Source organism: Pipistrellus kuhlii, unplaced genomic scaffold (genome assembly GCF_014108245.1).
Source record: "Pipistrellus kuhlii isolate mPipKuh1 unplaced genomic scaffold, mPipKuh1.p scaffold_m20_p_16, whole genome shotgun sequence".
Lineage (NCBI taxonomy): Eukaryota > Metazoa > Chordata > Mammalia > Chiroptera > Vespertilionidae > Pipistrellus > Pipistrellus kuhlii.
The window spans coordinates 25,815,744-25,841,169 of record NW_023425471.1 but is presented as its reverse complement, the minus strand read 5'-3'; the positions used below and the strand labels follow the sequence as shown (position 1 = coordinate 25,841,169).

General features: G+C 37.7%; 1 protein-coding gene across 1 annotated transcript in view; it reads left to right on the top strand.

The window, feature by feature from the left end:
• Positions 1–279: 279 nt before the first annotated feature.
• ATP7A (ATPase copper transporting alpha) overlaps positions 280–25,426 on the top strand; it is a 138,059-nt gene continuing 112,912 nt past the window's right edge. The window contains exon 1 of the mRNA XM_036439860.2: positions 280–487. The gene's annotated coding sequence lies outside the window, so the exon portion shown is untranslated. The remainder of the gene's footprint in view (positions 488–25,426) is intronic.

Here is a 25,426-nt window from a genome sequence, read left to right as displayed (position 1 = left end):
GGAAAGATCATTTACTAGTACAAGGAGCTCTATTACTTCTTGGCTGGAGATTAGGAAACTACTGCTGACAGGCGTTTGGTTGGGTTTCTGTTCTGTTTAGCGTTTGTTGAAGGAAGAAGGAGGCGCTCTGCAGCGCCGGAACAACTTCCCAGGCCGCTCGTCAGCCAGGGGGCAGCAGGAGCCCAGAAAGCTTGACTTCAGCCCTTGTGCTCCCTCTCACATGACGTGTCCGTCTCCCGCCCGGCCCGCCCCGCTTCCGGCCTGGGAGCACCCGGAAGTGGGGGGAGGAGGCCGGGGAGGTGGAGGCGCCGGGCAGGTAGCAGCGGGCGGAGGAGGGGAAGCTACAGAGGCAGGAGTTGCCGCCCCCGCCGCCGGGGCCGCAGCCACTATGCCTTCTCCCGCCGCGTGAGCCCGGAGCCTCCGCGCGCGGATTTGTTGCTGTCACGGGCTGCGTAGCTCCGAGGTTTTACCGCAGGACAAAAACCAGGTAAGTCTTCGATAGGCTTCTCGTCGTCCCCTTCTACCGGAGGGGTGCTCTCTGCTGTCAGTCTGTGCTGCTGAGTGTGGCTAGAAGGTCGTTTTAATCTCCAAACTCACTTCTTCACAACTCCAGTGTTTACCACAAGCTTGTTGTACTTCCCTTTCCAGGGGGAGTGAGATGGGGAGATTGGGTCCTGACCTGTGTCAGTTTCTTGGACTCTAGCGGGGTAGTGTCCTGATCATCCGTGGCCTGTTTTATTACCCAATTAATTTGGAAGGTCTTTGCCCGATATTGGAAGTCGCATAGACTGATCATGTCATCATCGATGAAATAATAGAACAATTGCTTCGCTTCTTGTGTCTCTGGGAGCATAAGCTAGACGGAGGGAGCACTTTTGTTTCCATTGCATTTTGTTCATTCTGTCCCCTTCCCAGGAAAGTTACTCGTCACCCTTGTCGCACACTGTCTTATCTTGATCTTTGTCACTTTTTTGTTGTAGAAGGGGTCGTTATCTTAATCACCTATGATACTTATCGGGGTTCACCGATGCTTATTGGGGTTCACCGGTCAATATTTTTTTCAGCATTTCATCTTTGTTTTAATTACAGCTTCTTCATCCACCATAATATGTATTCATGCTTTGTATTCAGAGTGTGTGTAGAACATTGAGTTAGGTGATATTGAGGTGTGGGGGTGGGATAGGGTGTACAAACAAGAAGTAGGTCAGAGTCGCTGGCCTGAGAGTTTGCACTCAAGTAGTTTTAGTTATGAAGAGTCTGGATTCTAGCAGTCTCAGTGATTGGATAACTAGGCTGCTTTTCTAATCCTTTTTAAGGATATTTTGAACTGAGATTAAAAAAAGGTAGTTTTAATTAAGTATTGGGATGACATTAGTTAAGATGTTATTTTTTAATCTCTTAAACTTTCTTATATCTACAGCCATGACATGAGAGGGTTAATTTTTTTTATACTGGAGAGTCTCACAGTGTAGTAGGAAAGACTAATATATCCTTTTAATTTAAGTAACATATTTTAGAAACAGAAAGTGTTATGATAGTTCAGGGAAGGGAGCATTGAAACTAGGCCTTGAAGAATGTATAGAATTTAGCTTTGTAGTGGAGGGCAGGCCAGGTAGAAAAAATAATGTGAGCACAGCTTGGGGGCTAGAAAGATGCAGGACATCCAACAACACACTGTATGTTAACATCCCAATTTCTAACACAGCCACATCTTCGAAGATTTTACTGGTTAAAAGAAAAAAATAATACAAGGTAAACTTACAACCATATACAACTACCCTGCAGCCAATAAAAAAGTTTATACACTTCTGGTCAAGATGGTGGAGTAGAATGTCAACTGTAACTGAAAAATGAAAGCAAATAAAAATCACCCATAATTCCATCACCTCATAATATATCCACTGTTTTTTTTTTTCCTTCTGTATTGGTGAGATTCTCTGCGCTTGCTGACATTAAACATTTAATCCATAAAAAGTTTATATATAGAAAAAAATATATGTAATGTCAAAAATAGTGTTAATGTAGTATGATATTTATTTCTGACGTAAACACAAATCTAAAAGAAAAAAAGTGAAGCTTGCTATAGGTACCTTAATTTTGATTGAGTGTTGTGTCTAAAATATAATTTGGAATCCTTTTCCAAATTGCTGGAAATGAATAACAGCATTGTCTAAAGTCAGAAGCTGCCCCAGGTTTTCCACAAGGAATTTCTGCATTTCCTTTTCTCCTTCAACCTGATTTCTCTACTGGTCTTAACCTGATAGAATCTATTATTTTCCAACCATAGTCTTAAAAAGGGCTAGATTCATGGACTCTTGGTAGGGTTAGCTTAAACAATAATCCCTCCAGAGGATAAGTAAACATCTCTGGTCTGTGATGCAGAAGTTTGTTTTTCTTTTAAAAGTACATGCAAAAGCAGTAAAATGTGTTTGAAAATGAGAGCAAGAGAGTGAGCAAAAATAACTTCAACTAATACACTACAACCTTTATTTTTCTAAGGGCTCTAAGGCAATAGATTCCTTTTTATAAACTCTTATTATAATTAAAGTTTGTCAGTCTACACACACTTGGAAATCTTTAATCAATACTTTTGACATCCCAGTGAGTGAAAATAATCTTCATTTGCCAGTAGTTAAAACAAATTTTGAGAAGAGATTTGTCTGACATGATGAGAATAATATTTGGGAGTTTTGCCTCAAAATTTCCTTTATTCATCTTTATTAAAGGGCAGTAGAGCATTTAAAGGTTTCACAGAGTTTTTTTTAAATTTGTATATTTTATTGATCTTTCACAGAGAGGTATTTTTAAATAGTGATCTTTCTTAGGACATAAATTAAGATGGGAACTGGGAGCAGGGAGGCAGACAACAGTCAGGCCTATTCATTTCAATTTAACCGTCCCAGCCATCCCGTTTTTAACTTATAAATTTGTCTTCAGGTTGATTTAATGTGATATAACTTACTTGTTGAGATAGTATGGCAGGAAATGTATCACAAGACTTTTGGAATGTGTTTCATTAAAGTGAAAGAGGATGTTTCTGGTTTCATAAATATATTCCTAGTTTCTCCAGCACTGTTAGAAAATGTAAGTTAGTTCCTCATCTTTATGGACTCAAATGTGTGGCATAGTGGTAGGTTACATCAGTTTTCACAGATATTTCTTTCCTTGAAGGGAACTACGATAAAATATCCCCATGTTGAGCCCATTAGTTGTGCTTTGTCCCATGTTTTCTGCTCACATTTAAAATTATACAGCTGTGTCTGTATAAAAGGATTTAATTTTTAACCTGTTTTTTACTTTATAATTCTCTAGTGTAGAATTCCAGTTTTCCAGACCTATAATTAGAAGTGCATTTTAACAATTTACTGACTGAAGTAAATGGGTTATTTCACATCTTAGGGAAATTGTTTTAACCTGGCCATTCGCCTTAGTTGATTTTGTTTGTAAAAATGATTGCTTTGTTTTAACTGATGCTGATCCTGCTTATGTATTTGATGTCCCCAACCGAAGCAGATGGGGAAGGAACAGTAATATTAGAATTACTTCCCTCCCCTGCCCCCAGCGGAGAGTTCGAGAAGCACTGTATGCTTCCTGGAATTGTGAAGAAACTGGTTTCTTCTCTCTGAGTGTTAGGTCACTGCCTGCCACTCTGTGAGAGGAGAGCACTAAGAGGGCTTCTGTTAAGACGTGAAAAACTGTCAACAGAGATATGAGAACAGGGAGAAAGAATTTCACAGTGGAATTCTAAAAAAAATTCTCAGGGCTATTTAGGATAAATTTGTAGTTGACCTACACTGTCATGAGGATAATTAAGAGTTGGTCCTTGAGCTAACAAAAACAGAGAGCTTAGTTGTTAAAGCGTTCCAAGTGTAATCTTTGGTAATCCTTGCACTTAAAATGGCAGGAAGAAATATTTCTAACTTTATTTTGGTGATGCCAAAATTATTTGCTCTAAGAATTATTATTTAATGATTATACTATTATTAATTTAATAAAGTACCACATGTTGATTACTGATAAATATATTAATTATATTTTAAAAACACTAATATTAAATTATTTGTATACAACTATTTTCATTTTGGTCAAGAAATGTTTTCTCTTATTTTACTATATCATTTTACTGTTAATTATAAATATAATTTTTTGGTTCAGATTTATAGCCACATTCAATAAATGTTTTCTCTTATTTTACTATAATGTTCTACTGTTAATTATTAATATCATTTTTTAGTTCAGATTTATAGCCACAATATCTTGGTATTAATTTCTAATCACAACAGTAAGTTCATTTTTATGTATTAGAAATCAGATTGGTGTCATATATCTTCAAGTATTGTCTATCTAAAGCAGTGTTTTATCTTGCTCATCTTTTTCTAGCTAGGTGATAACAGAATAAACCTTTGTAGTCTTCAGATAGTTTTAAATTTCTTAAATTCATTGTATGATGATGAATAAAGGAATAATTTCTTTAGTATAGTGTGTTATTTGACCTTGAGTGTCAGGGTATGATTGGGATTGTTCACTGTATTATTACAAATATAACTTATGAATTCCTGTTAATTAACTTTAGGGCAAGTGGTAAGTCATTGGATCCTGAATCTTTCACTCTTTAAAAAAAAGCTTTAGCCGAAACCGGTTTGGCTCAGTGGTGGAGCGTCGGTCTGCAGACTGAAGGGTCCCAGGTTCGATTCCGGGCAAGGGCATGTACATTGGTTGCGGGCACATCCCCGGTAGGGGGTGTGCAAGAGGCAGCTGGTCGATGTTTCTCTCTCATTGACGTTTCTAACTCTCTCTCTCCCTCTCCCTTCCTCTCTGTAAAAAAATCAATAAAATATATTTTTAAAAAAAGAATGATCCTTTAAAAAAAAAAAGCTTTATTTATTTTTAGAGAGAGAGAAAGAGAGAGGAATATGTAGAAACATCAATGAGGGGAGAGAATCATTGATCGACTGCCTCCTGCATGCCCCCTACTGAGCCTGCAGTCTGAGCATGTGCCCTAACCAGGAATTGAACTGTGACCTTATGGTTCATGGGTCAATGCTGAACTGCTGAGCCACACCTGCCAGACTTTCACTCTTTTTTTTTCATTTAAGTGAAAAAATGCCAGAATTGTTCCTCTGTCTGATGTGGGAAAATAAATCCGGTACTTTGTTATTTGCACTTTGGTAAGAGTTGACTTATTCTTTCTTTCTTTCTTTCTTTTTTTTTTTTTTTTTTTTTTTTTTTTTTTGAGTTAACTTATTCTTTCATAGGGCAAATTTAAAAAAAATATATATTTTATTGATTTTGTACAGAGAGGAAGGGAGAGAGATAGAGAGTCAGAAACATCGATGAGAGAGAGTCATCGATCAGCTGCCTCTTGCACACCCCCCACTGGGGATGTGCCCGCAACCAAGGTACATGCCCTTGACCGGAATCGAACCTGGGACCCTTCAGTCCCCAAGCCGATGCTCTATCCATTGAGCCAAACCAGTCTCAGCTCATAGGGCAAAAATTTTAAAGTGGTATTCAGCTTTACTAAATCCTGAAATATATGCATATATATATATGAAAGAATATGTGTTTGTATATTTCTGTAAGTCAAAACTGAGATCAAAGTAAATATATAGCTCCATGTGTTTTTTTTTTTAAATTACCTTTATTGTTGACATGGGGGGAGTAAAAGGGGATATCAGGGCAAAATTTTAATCCTAGACCTAGCAAGTGGCTAAACTGAGATTAGCTAGTCAATCTGGTTTAAGAACCTATACTCTTACCTAACAAAAATGAACTGTATTTTTTCAAAATATGTTTTTTATTGATTTTTAGATAGAGAGGAAGGGAGAGGGAGAGAAACATGGATGAGAAACATCGTGAATTGGCTGCCTCCTGCACGCCCCCCGCTGGGGATTGAGCCCACAACCGGCAATGGAACCAGCAACTTCCTGGTACATGGATCAACGCTCAACCATACTGGCTGGGCTCAACTGTATTTTTTTTTTTTTAAATTCTCACCTAAGGATTTTTTCCCCATTGCTTTTCAGAAAGAGTGGAAGGGAGGGAAGGAGGGAGAGATAGAGAAAAAAAATAGATGTGAGAGATACACATTGACTGGTTTCCCCCACACGTGCCCTTACAGAGGCAGGGAGAGAACCCACTACCCAGATACCTGCCCTTGGCTGGGAATTGAACCTGCAACCCTTTGGTGTATAGGGTGATGCTCTAACCATTGAGAAATAGCAGCTAAGGCTGAACTGTATTTTTTTCTCTTTCCCAATTGAAAAAGACAACAGCATACTGAGTTGCCAGCCCTTTGGACTGTATTTTTTAAAGAACATAGACATTTTAGCAAAATTAGGTCCTATGAATTAAGTACATTGTTTGTCCTACAGAGAGAAATGTCCAAGCAAAATCTCAGGCATCTCTCATAGCAATATGTTTACTGATACATCTTCTAGGTCAAAGGAAACTAAGGAGGAAAAAACCCACAAATGGGACTATATCAAAATACAAAGCTTCTGCACAGCAAAAGAAACCATCAACAAAATGAAAAGAGAGCCCATTGTTTAGAGAACATATTTGGCAATGATATATCTGATAAAGGGTTAATATCCAAAATATATAAGGAACTCATAATTGGACATATATTCAATAGATGGCCAAGAGACATATGAAAAAACGCTCAAAGTCACTGATCATCAGAGACAAATTAAAACAATAAGGTATCAGAATGGCTATCGTCAACAAATCAACAAATCAACAAATGAGCTCCATCCAGTTTGGTTCAATGGATAAAGTATCTGCCTGTGGACTGAAGGGTCCTGGGTTCTATTCTGGTCAAGGCCACATGCTTGGGTTGTGGGCTCCATCCCCAGTAGGGGGCATGCAAGAGGCAGCCAATCAATGATTCTGATCATTGATGTTTCAATCTCCCTTCCTCTCTCTAAAATCAGTTATGACATAAAAACAAACAAAAACATAAATCAACAAATGACAAGTGCTGGCGAGGATGCATTGTGTAGAAAAGTGAACCCTAGTACACTGCTGATGGGAATGCAGAGTGGTGCAGCCATTATGGAAAACAGTAGGGAGTTTCCTCAAAAAATTAAATATGAAACTTTCATTTGACCCAGCGATCTCACTTCTAGGAATATATCCTAAGAAACCCAAAACAGCTGAGACCGGTTTGGCTCAATGGATAGAGCGTCGGCTTGGGGACTGCAGGGTCCCGGGTTCGATTCCAGACAAGGGCATGTACCTTGGTTGCGGGCATATCCCCAGTAGGGGGTGTGCAAGAGGCAGCTGATCGATGGCTCTCTCTCATCGATGTTTCTAGCTCTCTCCCTTCTTCTCTGTACAAAAATCAATAATATATATATATATATATATATATATATATATATATATATTTATTTACCCAAAACACTGACCAGAAAGAATATATGCACCTCTATGTTCATAGCAGCCCAATTTACAATAGATAAGATCTGGAAACAGCCACGTGCCCATCAGTAGATGAGTAGATAAAAAAGCTGTGGTACATTTACACCACGGAATGCTATGCAGCAGTAAAAAGAGAAGGATCTCTTACCCTTTGAGACAGCATAGATGGACCTGGAGAGTATTATGCTAAGTGAAATAAGCCAGTCAGAGAAAGACAAATACCATATGATCTCACTTACATGTGGAATTTAATGAACAAAATAAACTGACAAAATTGATCCAGAGACATGGAAGCATGCAACAGACTGATGATTCTTGTATACATATATGCATAACCCATGGACACAGACAATAGGGTGGTGAAGGCCGGGGGCAGAGGGGAGGGGTGGGCTACAGGCATTAATGGGGTGGGGAGAACATATGTAATTCTTTCAACAATAAAGATTTTTTAAAAAGAGAGAGAAATGTCCAGCCAGGCCAGTGTGGGTTGGTGGTTGAACATTGACCTGTGAACCAGGAAGTTTGAGTTTGATTCCCAGTGGGGGCATGCCTGGGTTGTGGGCTTTATTTCCAGAGTTGGGCATGCAGGAGGCAGCTGATTAGTAATTCTCTCTCATCACTGATGTTTCTCTCTTTTTCTCCCTTTCTCTCTGAAAACAATATATATTAAAAAGTATTAATATACTTTTTAAAATACTACTTATTAAAAAAAAAGAGATACATGCTCATTTATCATTTTTGGAAGTATGAATGAACACATTTATTTGATGACTTAAAATATTGCCTGGTGGTATGGCTCAGTGGTTGAGCATCAACCCATGAACCAAGAGGTTGCTGGTTTGATTCCAGGCCAGAGCACATGCTCGGGTTGCAGACTCGATCCTTAGTAGGGGGAGTGCAGAAGGCAGTCTATCAATATTTCTCTCTCCCTTCCTCTCTCTCTCAAATCAGTAAAAACATATTTAAAAAAAATAAAGTATTGGCAGCTCAAAATTTCCTTGGTAGTGTCAAACTAAATTCAAAAGTAAGGATCCATAGTTTTGTTTTTATTTTACTAACTCATTTAAATTTATGCTAAAATGTCCAATGTTTACAATGATGTTAGTCTTATATTATTTGTATTCTCAGAGTCTCCCAGGAAAAGAAATGGTCTATGTGTGTTTTATCATCTTTACAGAAAGCACATCTTTGAACTTGGTTAGACTTTGATATTTATGATATGTTTTTCATTTAAACTGTACTATGAGATCATGCAGTAAAAGTTGATAAGCATAAATTGGAACATTGCTGGTTACATTTTTTGGACTATTGTATATTATTCTCCTGATAACGTCAAAGCATCTTACTTCACTACTATACGGTGATGTGCTGTTTTGAAGAGGCACTATAACATAGATTAAAGAATGGGACCGCCAAAACCGGTTTGGCTCAGTGGATAGAGCATCGGCCTGCGGACAGTAAGGTCCCAGGTTCCACTCCGGTCAAGGACATGTATCTTGGTTGCGGGCACATCCCCTGTGGGGGGTGTGCAGGAGATGGCTGATCGATGTTTCTCTCTCATCGATGTTTCTAACTCTATCCCTCTCCCTTCCTCTCTGTAAAAAAAAAAATAAAAAAAATATATATACAATATATATATCGGGTCTAGTAATAATTAATGTCGTTTTTAAACATTCGTTTAAAATCTTGCTTGGCGTTGACTTGTATTGACATAACCTTCAAACACGTGGTATCTACAGAACGTGTAAAGTGCAATTAACAAGTTTTGCTTGAAAAAGTTTGTGTTTGGTTTGGTTTTTGTTGCAAAACTAGGGCTAAGAAGATGGCGGATGAAGAGCATATTCGGCACTGCATGCTTTACGAGTTCCAATTAGGAAGAAAAGCAAGCGAGGCTGCAAAAAACATCTGTAGTGCTCTTGGTCAAGATGCAGTTAGCGCCAGAAAATGCCAGCGTTTGTTTGAGAAATTTCGCGAGGGAAATTTTTCGTTAGATGACAAGAGTGGTCGAGGCCGTGTGTCCAATTTTGATCAAGAAGCTCTTCAAGCTCTTTTGGTGCAAAATCCTCAAATTACCAACAAGAGCTTGCGACAACTTTAAATTGTTCACAAAAAACAATTTCCAATTAATTGCGTGCACTTGGCAAAGTCCAAAAGTTTGGAAAATGGGTTCCTCATGAGTTGACCGACAACAGCCGTAATCAAAGAGTCACAATTTGCAGTTCGCTCCTCTCTCGTCAAAACCGTTTGCCGTTTTTAGAGCAAATTGTTACCGGAGATAAAAACTGGGTGCTGTATGTTAATTTGAAAAGGCGGCCTCAATGGTTGGACAAAAATGAGGCTCCGCAGCCCACGCCAAAACCTGACTTGCATGCGAAAAAAGTGATGTGTGTTTGGTGGAATTTTAAAGGAATTCTTCATTATAAACTTTTACCATCTATCCAAACCATTACAAGTGCAGTGTATAGTGCCCAATTGGAAAGGTTAGCCCAAGCTTTAAGAGAAAAAGAACCCGCGCTGATTAATCGGAAGGGCGTAATTCTTCACCACGATAACGCACAACCGCATACTGCAAGAATCACTGCTGAAAAACTGCGCCAGTTGGGATGGGAAGTTCTCCCTCAACCTGCATATTCTCCTGGTATTGCCCCTTCCGGTTACCATTTGTTTCGTTCTTTGCAAAACTTTCTTCTTGGAAAAAAATTTAATAATGAAGAATGCCTCAAAAATGCATTGACCGAATTTTTTGCATCAAAATCACAAGAATTTTACAACAGAGGGATTAAAATGCTTCCTGAGCGTTAGGCACAAGTAATAGAAAACAACGGCAACTATATTGTTGATTAAATTTTATTGTATTGTTTAAATAAATTCGATTTAAAAAAGTATTAGAAAACGACATTAATTATTACTAGACCTAATATATATATATGTATATATATATGTATATATATATATTTATATACACACACACACACACACACACACACACACACACACACACACACATATATATATATATATATATATATATATATATATATATATATATATAAAGAAAAAAAAAAGAATGGGGTCTGTGGCACCAGACTGCCTGGATTGGAATTCCACCCAGCTCCTCTACCTACTACTTTACTTGTATGACCCTAGATTTCTTCCTTTCTTTCTTTCTTTTTTTTTTTGGCTAAGTTCCTCAAAATTTGGGGGCATTAACAGTACCTGACTCAGGATTATCAGTGCATTAATACATATAAGCCCTAAAAGCAGTACCTAGCAGGCAATTTACGTGCAAAGTAGTTACTATTATTCTTTTCATACATTATTTACTGTAAATGTAGTTTTATAATCTGCATAATAACATTTTAAATTATAGTTTTTCTGTTCTATAAATTTAGTAGATTACCAGAGCAATATACTAATCAATTAGTACCTGCAAATAATATTTGATTTCTACATTACACCATAGGAAATGAAAACTCACATTGGGAGGGCACCAGTAGCCTACAATACACCTACAGTATGTGTACATGGTATCGCAAAACTCACTATGACAGCTAGCAAGTCATATGACCCTGATGTACTCATTCTACTTCTTCACCAATCTGTTTGTAGAATTAGTGAGCCACAGACTCTGGGCTATTGACTGTCTCTTAACTGCCAAATGCTGAACCATACCTGATAAATAATTTCTGAAATATAAAATGTTGGCTTTATTCATGTCTAACCAACTCTGCAAAATAGCTATACTCTTATAAAGTTGTGTGCAAGCTAATTTTTTTTTTATTGATTAAGGTATTACATATGTGTCCTTATCCCCCCATTGCCCTCATCCCCGCTCATGCCCTCACCCCTCTGGTTTCTGTGTCCATTGGTTATGCTTATACCCTGTTTCTCCGAAAATAAGACAGTGTCTTATATTAATTTTTTTTCCCAAAGTTGTGCTAGGTCTTATTTTCAGGGGATGTCTTATCTTTCCATGCGCTAGGTCTTATTTTCGGAGGATGTCTTATTTTTGGGGAAACACAGTATGCATGCATACAAGTCCTTTGGTTGATCTCTCACCCTTACCTCCACCCTCCCCTCCCCTCCCTCTGAGGTTTGAGCATCTGATCAATGCTTCTCAGTCTCTGGATCTCTTTTTGTTCATCAGTTTATGTTGGTCACTATAATCCACAAATGAGTGCGATCATGTAATATTTATCTTTCTCTGACTGACTTATTTCGCTTAGCATAATGCTCTCCAGCTCCATCCATGTGGTTGCAAATGGTAAGAGCTCCTTCATTTCTACTGCAGTGTAGTATTCCATTGTGTAGATGTAGCCGAGGTTTTTAATCCATTTATCTGCTGATGGCACTTAGGCTGTTTCCAAATATAAGCTATTGTGAATTGTGCTGCTATGAACATAGGGGTGCATATATCCTTTCTGATTAGTGTTTCTAGTTTTTTGGGATATATTCCTAGAAGTGGGATCATTGGGTCAAATGGGAGTTCCATTTTTAGTTTTTTGAGGAAACTCCATACTGTTCTCCACAGTGACTGCGCCAGTCTGTATTCCCACCAGCAGTGCATGAGGGTTCCTTTTTCTCTGCATCCTCGCCAACATTTGTCGTTTGTTGATTTGTTGATGATAGCCATTATGACAGGTGTGAGATGGTACCGCATTGTTGTTTTGATTTTCATCTCTCGGATGATTAGTGACTTTGAGCATGTTTTCATATGTCTCTCGGCCTTCCTTATGTCCTCTTTCAAAAAGTATCTATTTAGGTCTGTTACCTATTTTAAAAAATATATATATTTTATTGATTTTGTACAGAGAGGAAGGGAGAGAGATAGAGAGTTAGAAACATCGATGAGAGAGAGTCATCGATCAGCTGCCTCTTGCACACCCCCTACTGGGGATATGCCCGCAACCAAGGTACATACCCTTGACCAGAATCGAACCCAGGACCTTTCAGTCCCCAAGCCGACGCTCTATCCATTGAGCCAAACCGGTTTCGGCTGTTACCCATTTTTTGATTGGGTTGTTTATCATCCTTTTGTTAAGGTGTATGAGTTCCCTGTAAATGTTGGAGATTAAACCCTTATCGAAGATAACATTTGCAAATACATTCTCCCATGCAGTGGGCTTTCTTGTTGTGCAAACTAAATTTTTATATTGAATTATATCAGCACTCCAATTAATAAATGTTTATTATGTTCTTATATATCTAGTGTTTATGTCGGTCTGGTGTGATATGCAAAGAAGCATAATGCATGTGCTCCAGTGTCAAGGCAGAGAAAGAAGTCTAATACCAAACAATTACAGAGAAGTTAAGTACTAACCTATGATGCTTATTATAACCAAGGGTATTTAGAATTCAAAAAGAAAGTGGGTGCAAGCATTTCATGGAGGAGTTGGGTCTTGGGCTCATTTACTCAGCAATTATTTGAGTAGCTACCTTGTGCAATATGCTGGGGATATCATAGTGAACACAGCAGATATGACCCTGCTTTTGTAGCGTTTACAGACAAGTAATGTGATGGGATTTAAATATATGCAAGACAGCATTCCAGGTGAGGAGATCAGTCAAAATAAAGTCATAGAAAGAAATGGCAAGTATGGACCATGTGACATTTAGGGCACTTGCCTGATTGTAGTAGAGATTTTGTGTCAGAGAGGAGTATTGAAAATAATAGATATGGCCATCTTTTGAATGATTTGAATAGCTATTTAAGTCTGTGGGAAGTGGGGTAGAGTAGTCTTATGGGTCCGAGCCCTTACCCTATGAAATCTGACCTATTTGCAGGTAGATAGTGTCAGAATTGAATTAAATTGTAGGACACTCAGCTGGTGTCACAGGGAATTGCTTGGTGGGAAAAACCCCTATACATCTGATGTCAGAAGTGTTGTGAGTGCGATAGTTGTATGAGGGTTAAGGAGAAACACGGGATAGAAGGCTGGGTTTTTCCATTGTAGTCAGTCATCTTTTGAATGTTTTGAACAGCGATTTAATCTGCATTAAATTCCTTTTGATAACCTATTTTGAAGAGGGTTAGCTGCATGGGCTTTGGAGTCATACTGTCTCAATTTGATACCATCTCCACTCTAATTTATTTTCTGAGTTTAGAATTTTGTATTGAGTTTTCCTAGTGACACAACTACAATATATAGGCAATAAAATTATATTTACTCAGAGCTGCTGGTAACCCAAGTTGCACCAGGTAACACTGGAGAACAATGTACACATGAAATGCCAGTGAGAGGTCAATAAGAAGTTGGGAGAGGTAGAAGAGGTTAGCCAAAGAAAGAAATACATTCTGCGATGGTTGGTGGAATGCCATCAGAAATGTCTTCAAGCAAAACAGACTACATTTGACTGAACTTTGTTTTTCGTTGTGTTTCTGTAAGAATAGGAAGAGAAATGTAATTGCATTTATTTGAACTTGGCCTTTTGAGGACTATCAGTAGTCATTGCTTCAGGTTCTGTTCTACATTTGAAGCATCTGGTCAATTTTAGATTTTATTCTGTATTTGAAGCATTTGGCTAGAGCATTTGTGTCCTAGTTTTATGTGGTACTTAAAAACAACTTGATCAGTAGCTTATGCAGTAAGTTGTGTTTGTAATCTGTGTTAGTATTCTCTCAACTTGGTTTAAGGCATAAATGAATTGCCAAATGAATGCCTGTTACAACCTCCCTTATCTCTCTTGTTACCTTTGGATTTAATATTAGTATAATCATATACTAAGAAAGTTTAACATTAATATCTTGGCACTTTCTGGAATTTTTTCCCCCCACCAGAGAAAAAAAAATTACACAAGACCTTCTTTGTCTCCTCCCAATCCTTTATTAGGGTGAACTCCGACCTTATATGGAAGAGCTTCTTTTAATCTTAGCCTTGAGCTCAGGGCAGATACAAGCATTGCAGTCTTTGAGACTTTGTTGCAGGCTGTGCTGCTCACCCCTTCACTCTGGGAATGTTAGCTGAGACTTGTGGCAGAAAGGGTGTGTAGCAGAGAAAATACATGATTGGGAACAGGCTTAGAGCTCCATCAGGTGAGGTTTCTAGACCTACTGGTAGATCCTGATTTGCAGGTTGGAGACTCCCACTTTGTTTCATCTAGGGCTGATGTCTTACACAACTCCAGGTGGCAATAGTCACATTATGAGTCTGTAAAAATTAAGACATGGAGTTATGCAATATGGCGGCCTTGAAACCCACCCACACCACTTCTAGTTTTAGCTCCAATTCCTCCCTTAATATCTAGTACATATAGTAGCAGCGTGGCAGTCCCAAATTCATCACTTGCATTTCACTTCTCATTTTATTTTATTATTATTTTTAAAATATATTTTATTGAGTTTTTACAGAGAGGAAGAGAGAGGGATAGAGAGTTAGAAACATCGATGAGAGGGGATCATCAATTAGCTGCCTCCTGCACACTCTCTTCTGGGAATGTGCCCGCAACCAAGGTACATGCCCTTGACCGGAATCGAACCTGGGACCTTTTAGTCCGCAGGCCAATGCTCTGTCCACTGAGCCAAACTGGTTAGGGCTCACTTCTCATTTTAAGACTCTCCTGTAATCAAGAAATTTAGGTCTTTGAGGATTTTACAGAGTTGCATTAATTTTCTTACTCTATATAAATGTACTCATTGGTAAAATGATCATGGTACCTGCCCTATCTCATAGATTGTAATGAGTAGTATCAAATGAAATAATGTAGATTATAGAATGCTATATAAATATGAGGTAATATTCTTTCTTGATGTGTTGTGTTGTAGTGGAAAGAGTACCGAATTTTGAATCTGGTGTTTGTTTCAATCTGCTATTAACAAAATATAACTTTGGACAACTTACTTTGTGTTTTTGGGCCTTTGTTTCCTTATCTATAAAGGGAAACTTAAAATGCTACTTCTCTATACCCAGAAACCCAAGAGTTATTTTTTTCTCACCTCATATTACCAATCATCAAATCTGTTAGTTTTATTTAATATTTTTCAAAAATTTCCCCTTCTTTTTCTCTTCAGCCTCTAATCATTTCCCTTCTGGGCAATAGTTTTATTTTATTTTATTGTTGTGGTAAAATATATATAATAATTATTAGTTTGACCATTTTAAGTATACGGTTCATTGGCATTAAGTACATTCACAATGTTGTGTAACTATTACCACTGTCCTTATCAAGAACTTTTTCATTATTCCAAGCAGAAACTCTGTACCCCTTAAACAACGGCTTCTCATTTATCCCTTCTCCCATCCCTGGTAACATCTATTCTGCTCTTTGTCTCTGTATTTACCTCCTCTAGGTAACTCTTATTATTGGAATCATTTTTCTTTTAGTCCTGCTTATTTTACTTAGTATAAAGTCATTAGGGTTTATCTAGAAGTATAAATGAGAATTTCATTTCCTTTTATAGCTGAAAAAATTCCATTATTGGACAATAGATAAAAAATTAAATATATTTTTATTGATTTCAGAGAGGAAGGAAGAGGGAGAGAGAGATAGAAACATCAATGATGAGAGAGAATCATTAGCCCATGCTGCCGGGAGATGGTGGGGGAGATGGCCGCGGGTGCGGTGGGACAGGCGGGTCAGCCCGCCCTGCCTGCCGCAGTGGGAGAGGTGGGGTGGCGGGAGAGGTGGGGGTGGCAGGAGGGAAGCCCGCCGGGAGTCTTGCAGGAATATTCTTGCAACAGTTGCCTAGTATCTTATATTAAAAAAAAAAAAATCTGTGTTTGTGTGTGTACATATATATATACACACACATACCCATATAACCTGCTAACCATACATATATGCACACACATACACACACAAACAGATACATATATATTCCTACCTTAAAATGTTAACATTAGTTATCTCTTGGTGTTGGACTGATTTGTTTCTTTTTAAAAAATGTTTTTGTTTTTTATTTAATTAAAAATATATTTATTTAAGAGAGGAAGGGAGAGGGAGAAAGAGATAGAAACATCAATGATGAGAGATAATCATTGATCAGCTGCCTCCTGCATGCCCCACACTAGGGATTGAGCTCACAATCTGGGAATGTGCCCTGACTGGGAATGGAACCATGACCTTCTGGTTCATGGGTTGAACACACTGACTGGGCTGTTGTTTCTTTTTATATTTGCTTATCTATATTTTTTATTTTTCTCCAGTTGAGTTTTTTTCTTATATTTTAAAGGGAAAAGAAGACAATTAAAGCACCTCTTCTGTGAATTCTTTGCTCAACTCCCTTCATCCTTTAGGTCACCATCATAAACTGTACTATGCAACCCTGAGCCCCTTGAAGGCGGAGCCTATGTCATATTGATTCATGTTTGTATCCCCAGTAGGGCCTGACACAGAACGTAAAAGATACTAGGTTCTTAGCAATGTTAGTAAGGTGAAGTGGTGATAGAATTATGTGCCAAGCACTTTACATGTGTTATCTGATATATTCCTCTCAGCAGTCCCATGAGTAAGAGTTGTTTATTTAGATGAGGGAACTGAGCATTAGAAAGATCAAACAGTTTGCTGACTGTCACATAACTAGTAAGTGACAGAATTTGGATTCAAGTTTAAGTTTGTCTGATACCAAAAATATTCTCTTTATTGTATATTGAATTAATGAATTACCTAACGAATATACTTATTTTTCTTAAATGAAATAATTTTTGAAAGACTCCTTTGTAAACAGAAATATGCACTATGAATGTAAAGATATGTTATTGCTATTTATTTTCTGCTATGTCCCCACTCACACCCTTGATCCTGACTAGGCAAACCAGCTTTCCTCTCTCTGTTCAACTGTCATGCTAGTTCTCCATGTCTTGATATGGCCCGGTTTCTGCCCACTCTTTAGGAACTTGGCTCACAATTATGAGACAAAGCTTTTCATATTAATCCAGCCATTTCTATCAAACTCACTATTGTGTGTGCATGTTGAGAGACGCAATTGAAAGTAGCCAGATATAATTTGTTTCACACCAAAGTACGGCATATCATCTTTGAACATACTTACACTTTTCTTAATTTGATCTGTTTACTTTTCTCTGTGCTATACCCAAATTTAATTTCCTACATTTATAGTCATACCATTTTCAAAAGGAATTTTTTTAAAAAATATATTTTTTTATTGATTTTTCACAGAGAGGAAGAGAAAGGGATAGAGAGTTAGAAACATCGATGAGAGAGAATCATTGATCAGCTGCCTCTTGCACACCCCCTACTGGGGATGTGCCCGCAACCAAGGTACATGCCCTTGACCGGAATTGAACCCGGGACCTTTCAGTCTGCAGGCCGACGTTCTATCCACTGAGCCAAAACGGTCCTGGCTCAAAAGGAATTTTTGAATTAATTTTCAGAATTAGTTTTTAGCTAGAAGATATTAATTAGTAAGTTCAGTCTGTCTTACTCATTTATGTAGATGTGTGTTCATCCACGCGAACCCTTCATCAAAAGATAAAAATAAGGTGGATAAGGCAAGAGAAGAGGCACTTTAATAATTTATTTCAAAAACCCAACAAATATACTATACCAAAATTTAGACTTTAGTTATAGCTTGACTCCTCACAGGTTTTTCAGATTTAAAAAGGTGAACTCCAGAGTAAACTAACTGAAGGGAACTATCCACTTTGTGAAAATTACATTTCTAAAATGAGAGGGAAATAGCCGAAACTGGTCTGGCTCAGTGAGTGGTAGAGCTTCGGCCTGCGGACTGAAAGGTCCCGGGTTCGATTCCGGTCAAGGGCATGTACATTGGTTGCGGGCACATCCCCGGTAGTGGGCGTGCAGGATGCAGCTGGTCGATGATTCTCTCTCATTGACATTTCTAGCTCTCTATCCCTCTCCCTTCCTCTCTGTAAAAATTCAATAAAATATATTAAAAAAACGTGGGGGAAATAGCTCTCATGTATAAAGCACATTTTTTACTCTACCAGAACCACTTTCTAAAGATTTCAGCTTATTTTAGAGTCTTAGTTTTATGAGAAGACAAAATTCATACCAGTGATTTCTAAGAAAGAACAAAATCACACAACTGAGGAATGAATTCTGAAAAAAGTTTTTTCCCCTGCAAATCACAATGAATTTGCACTTTAAATTACCCAAACAGTGAATGTTGTTGATGGCTTTTTGTCTTGATTTTTGTTCAACAAATGTGCAATTAATTTAATATTTTCCCAGCAATTCAGTGGATTTGATATAACCATTAGATGTGGGGCTTCTGCTTGCTTGTGATAACAAAGCGCTTGCAACTTGCCAGTTAAAACTCTTAAGTGTGTGGAATGGTGTAGGCCCTTCCTGAATTCATCCTCATTCATCTGGATAAAAATACCTTGCTAAATAGTTGCCTAGACAGTTTTTTAATTGCTAGTTCCTTTTAAAAAACTAAGCTCACATTTCCAGTACATAATTTTTCATCCTTATTTGCTCTGATAGTGATTCAACTTTCAACAGGAGAGAATGTTACCAGATTTTTGCCTTTATAAACCTAAGTCTAGGATTTGAGGGATTGAGTGTGGGCGGGAGTATAGATCTGGACTATATTTATGAAATGTTTGCTTCATGCTGAAAATTGCTCTTTGGACCTTGGTTGATAGAAAGAGAAAATTTATGAAAATACAGATGTTAGGAAAAGTCAAAGTATTCTGAAAAATACAAAGTATATTAAGTTAATTTTTAGGGTTCAGTCACACCATATGAGTATTTCAACTATAAAAATTAAGGCAAAATAATTTGTATACCAATATGTTAACTGCTTTTTTTTGGGCAGGATTGACTATAATCTTACCCGGTTGGGGAGATACCTTTGCATAATCAGCAAGATGGGTCACCCAGATATACCATAATTACTGAGTATTACTGTTTGCTCCAACACAAGTCAAATGCTATTGTGTATTTTTTTGGTGGTTCCCTTTTTTTTTTTTAATATAATTTATTGATTTTGTACAGAGAGGAAGGGAGAGAGATAAAGAGTTAGAAACATCAATGAGAGTCATCGATCAGCTGCCTCTTGCACACCCCATACTGGGGATATGCCCGCAACCAAGGTACATGCCCTTGACCGGAATCGAACCCGGGACCTTTCAGTCCCCAAGCCGATGCTCTATCCATTGAGCCAAACCAGTCTCGGCATTGGTTCCTTTTGGTTTGGCTGATTAAACAGTATCAACAAAGCCAAAGTTATGGACTTCATCTCTGTGGGAAACACTTCTCTTCTGAAGTCATTAGCTCTACTTCTAACTTCGATGCATGATTTTCTTAATCAAGTTTGTTAATTAAGAGGGATACTAGTCCAGAGAAAAGATAGCTCAGCAAATCATCATCAATACCCATGCCTTTGTCCTCCTGATTGGTGTATCTGTAATATCCAGGCTTTCAAACACATTATACATATTTTTATGATATCACTTACCAATGGAGGTTGAATTTAGAACACTTTTTTTTCTTTAAAAATATGTTTGTATTGATTTTTGGAGAGAGAGAAAGGGAGAGGGAGAGAGAGATAGAAACATAATGATGAAAGAGAATCATTGATCAGCTGCCTCCTGCACATCCCAGCCTGCAACCTGGGAATCAAATAAGTAACCTCTTGGTGCATGGGTTGATGCCCAACCACTGAGCAACACTGCCAGGCTAGAAAGTTATTCTTTTAGATAACTGAAATATTCTGCTTATAAAGTGCCACTGTGATTTCAACTCCTGGTCCCCTTTTGCTTTTATCTCCAGACTCTTGTCCCAAAACTGTTTCAGAGAACCAAGGAAAGCCTATACATTTGTAAAAAGTAATAGGGCTTATTTTTCATCTCCATAAAGTGATCTCAACAGATGTCTCTACAGTTACACATCTACAGCTTTGCAATTGAAGCTAAATAACTTTTGGTAATTTAATAAGCTCTTCTATATTGAGTAGAGAAATTTTAAGTGAGCCACTGGGAGTCCTATGAAGTTGAGCTTTCAGTGTGATTTTGTGTGATCTATATATAGTACCTTTTATTGACCACTATTGAGAAATGAGGTATTTTACAAAAGTGAATTTTCCAAAAAAAGTGAAGTCTATCCTTTAAATTTTAGTCATTCAGAGATCTTAAAGGTGTCTTGGGCCTGTCTCTTATCTAATGCATGAATCCTCTCAAAGGATCCTTGAAATATTGGGTCGGCAGCTAAGTAATTGCGGGTTTCACACACATATGGCTTCAGTTGAATTTTTAGGTTTGCAGACGTAGTACAAATGTAAAACACATTTTGTTATTTGGTAGTTGGCTATTCAGCTGTTAATCAGTGAAAAAAGTTTTTTGATCTGTTTTGTAGTTTTCGTTTGGTGTTCGTTGAAAAATGGAAAATCAAAAGGAACATTTTCGTCATATTTTGCTTTTTTATTTCCACAAGGGAAAAACGCATTGCAAGCTCATAAAAAGTTATGTGCTGTTTATGGTGACGAAGCCTTAAAATAACGGCAGTGTCAAAATTGGTTTGCCAAATTTCGTTCTGGTGATTTTTCACTCAAAGATGAAAAACGCTCTGGTCGTCCAGTTGAAGTTGATGACGCCCTAATCAAAGCAATAATCAATTCGGACTGTCACAGTACAACACGTGAGATTGCAGAGAAGCTTCATGTATCACATACATGCATTGAAAATCACTTAAAACAACTTGGCTATGTTCAAAAACTCGATACATGGGTTCCTCACGAACTGAAAGAATCACAGTTAACGCAACGCATTAGCAGCTGCGATTTGCTAAAGAAATGTAATGAAAATGATCCATTTTTAAAACGACTGATAACTGGCGATGAAAAATGGGTTGTTTACAACAATATCAAGCAGAAAAGATCGTGGAGCAGGCCAGGTGAACCAACTCAAACAACATCAAAAGCTGATATTCATCAAAAGAAGGTTTTGTTATCAGTTTGGTGGGATTACAAAGGAATTGTCTACTTTGAACTCTTACCACCCAACCGAACGATCAATTCTGATGTCTACATTGAACAACTAACGAAATTAAACAATGCAGTTGAAGAAAAGCGGCCCGAATTGACAAATCGAAAAGGTGTTGTATTCCATCATGACAATGCAAGGCCACACACATTTTTGGTCACTCGGCAAAAATTAATGGAGCTTGGTTGGGATGTTTTGCCACATCCACCATATAGTCCTGACCTTGCACCATCTGATTACTTTTTGTTTCGATCTTTACAAAACTCCTTGAATGGTAAAAATTTCAATAATGATGATGATGTCAAATCGTACCTGATTCAGTTTTTTGCTAATAAAAACCAGAAGTTTTTTGAACGTGGGATTATGATGCTGCCTGAAAGATGGTAAAAGGTCATTGATCAAAATGGGCAATACATTACAGAATAAAGTTATTTAGTTCCATGAAAAAATTGTCTTTGATTTTCTTTAAAAAATCCGCAAGTACTTAGTTGCCGACCCAATACATTTACTTTTTCTAAAATAAAAATATTGTTTTTTCTTATGAGAAAACTGGTGGCCTGGTGCACGGATTTGTGCACATTGAACGGAAATTAATTAGGAGAAATATTTTAATATTGCTATTTGCCCTTTTTCTATCATAGAAATGTCAACCAAATTCACAATCAACAATGACAGATGGAAACACACAGGTGCGATTGGCACCAACAAGAGCTTTATATGTATCGTGCATGTGCAAGTCAATTTAGCCTTTTATTGATATAGAACAAACTTGCTTAATTAGACTTGCTTTCTGATTTAGCTAAACTTTTCCCAGCCCAGTGAAGCACCCTAACTTCTCTTTTATCGGGTCTAGTAATAATTAATGTCGTTTTGAAACATTCGTTTAAAATCTTGCTTGGCGTTGACTTGTATTGACATAACCTTCAAACACGTGGTATCTACAGAACGTGTGAAGCGCAATTAACAAGTTTTGCTTGAAAAAGTTTGTGTTTGGTTTGGTTTTTGTTGCAAAACTAGGGCTAAGAAGATGGCGGATGAAGAGCATATTCGGCACTGCATGCTTTAAGAGTTCCAATTAGGAAGAAAAGCAAGCGAGGCTGCAAAAAACATCTGTAGTGCTCTTGGTCAAGATGCAGTTAGCGCCAGAAAATGTCAGCGTTGGTTTGAGAAATTTCGCGAGGGAAATTTTTGGTTAGATGACAAGAGTGGTTGAGGCCGTGTGTCCAATTTTGATCAAGAAGCTCTTCAAGCTCTTTTGGTGCAAAATCCTCAAATTACCCAACAAGAGCTTGCGACAACTTTAAATTGTTCACAAAAAAACAATTTCCAATCAATTGCGTGCACTTGGCAAAGTCCAAAAGTTTGGAAAATGGGTTCCTCATGAGTTGACCGACAACAACCGTAATCAAAGAGTCACAATTTGCAGTTCGCTCCTCTCTCGTCAAAACCGTTTGCCGTTTTTAGAGCAAATTGTTACTGGAGATGAAAAATGGGTGCTGTATGTTAATTTGAAAAGGCGGCCTCAATGGTTGGACAAAAATGAGGCTCCGCAGCCCACGCCAAAACCTGACTTGCATGCGAAAAAAGTGATGTTGTGTGTTTGGTGGAATTTTAAAGGAATTCTTCATTATGAACTTTTACCATCTAACCAAACTATTACAAGTGCAGTGTATAGTGCCCAATTGGAAAGGTTAGCCCAAGCTTTAAGAGAAAAAGAACCCGCGCTGATTAATCGGAAGGGCGTAATTCTTCACCACGATAACGCACGACCGCATACTGCAAGAATCACTGCTGAAAAACCGCGCCAGTTGGAATGGGAAGTTCTCCCTCAACCTGCATATTCTCCTGATATTGTCCCTTCCAATTACCATTTGTTTCGTTCTTTGCAAAACTTTCTTCTTGGAAAAAAATTTAATAATGAAGAATGCCTCAAAAATGCATTCACAGAATTTTTTGCATCAAAATTACAAGAATTTTACAACAGAGGGATTAAAATGCTTCCTGAGCGTTGGGCACAAATAGTAGAAAACAACGGCAACTATATTGTTGATTAAATTTTGTTGTATTGTTTAAATAAATTTGATTTAAAAAAGTATTAGAAAACGACATTAATTATTACTAGACCTAATAGGTAATTGTCAGCAACACAGCAGTAAATAGCAACACTGAGTAGATTATTATTGTAGATCACGCAGGGAGAACAAAGGGTAAAATATTTAACTGCAGCAGTATTTGACTATATTCTGTGCAGTGAGAAAACCTGAAGTCATTTCAAGATCCATCGTTTATTACTTCTTTTCAGTCGGGTCAAGTTTCTAAGCTTTCTAAATCTCCATTTTCTGGTGAATGAAAAGAAAATAGGATTCTACTGAGTCTCCTATCTATCTATTCTAAGACTTCTGTGAGGATCAGATGAGATGAAGCATGGGAAAACGCTTCACAGACATTTGGTTACAGTGTAAAGTATTTCCACCTGGCTATAAAGCAAGTCGTGTTCCTGGGCTGAAGAAACTGCAAGGAGGCTAGTCGATGCTAAGGAGAAGAAGCTGGGTGTTGCTACGTGACGTCATTACCCTGATGGAGGGAAGGACACTTAACGCATATCTATCTATCTATCTATCTATCTATCTATCTATCTATCTATCTATCTATGTATCTATATATCTATGTATCTATCTATCTATACATATATATGTATAAATCATCAATGTAAAAAAAAATTCAGTCAATATTTAGATATCTCGCTGAAACCGGTTTGGCTCAGTGGATAGAGCATCGGCCTGCGGACTGAGAGGTGCCAAGTTTGATTCCGGTCAAGAGCATGTACTTTGGTTGCAGGCACATCCCCAGTAGGGGGTGTGCAGGAGGCAGCTGATTGATGTTTCTCTCTCACTGATGTTTCTAACTCTCTATCACTCTCCCTTCCTTTCTGTAAAAAAATTAATAAAATATATTAAAAAATATTAAGATATCTCTCCTTACTGGGCTTTGTTTTATCTTTATAATATTTGTTATTACTTGATTTTATATATTTATTTTCTTAGTCTCCATCCCTCTCATGAGAATGAAAGTCCCATGAAAGTAGAGAATGAGTCTGTGTTCTTAACTGATGTATCACCAGCACCTGGAATAATACCTAAACCATAGTAGGATTTTAATATTTGTAAAAAATATCCTTACTTTCACCATCCAGGGATTAATTTCTGTTAAGATATGATATAAATTCTTCTAAAAGTATTTTTCTCTTGTATACATATTCTGAAATAATGTAAAATACTTTAAAATATTTTTATTGATTTCAGAGATAACATCGATGATGAGAGAGAATCATTGATTGACTGCCTCCTGCATGCCCCACACTGGAGATCAAGCTGGCAACCTGGTATTGTGCCTTGACTAGGAATCAAATTGTGACCTCCTGGTTCATAGGTTGATGCTCAAACACTGAGCCACACCAGCTGGGCTATAAAATACTTGTATAAAAATGGGACTATTTTACTCTCCTTTTTTCACCTAACGTGTCATGTACATCTTTTGGTGTCATCAAGTGTATGGCAATGTGTCTTTAATATATGATAATTTATTTGATTAAATCCATATTGATATTTAGGTTGGTTCCAGTCTTTCAGTCATATAAATAATGTTGTTATAAGCATCCTTTGTACAGTTGTCTGTACCTTTTTTCTTCTTTGGATATATTATTAGAAGTAGAATTTCTGGGTTAAAGGGCATACATATTTTAGGCTAATGATAAATATTGCCAAATTTGTGTTTTAGAAACCTTGTAGGGTATGTTTTGTTTTATAATTCTTCCCCTCAAGAGCATGGTGTCTCAACCTCACATAGGGATCCCCAACCCAGAGCAACAGAGATGGGAAGAAGAGCCTGCATCACATCTGGTGATAAAAATCAGTGGGGATTCAGTCTGCCTGGGAGAGAAGAGAGCCTGCTAGAGATGTGGATGCCACCTTCCAAGAGTTGAGCACTCTTATTGTTAACAGCACTAACCTGGGGAGTCCTCCCACTACTGGTCACACCACCCTGCTGAGTGCATCCTGCAGAAAAGTCTGCTGGCTGCACCAATAGAGACCTTTGAG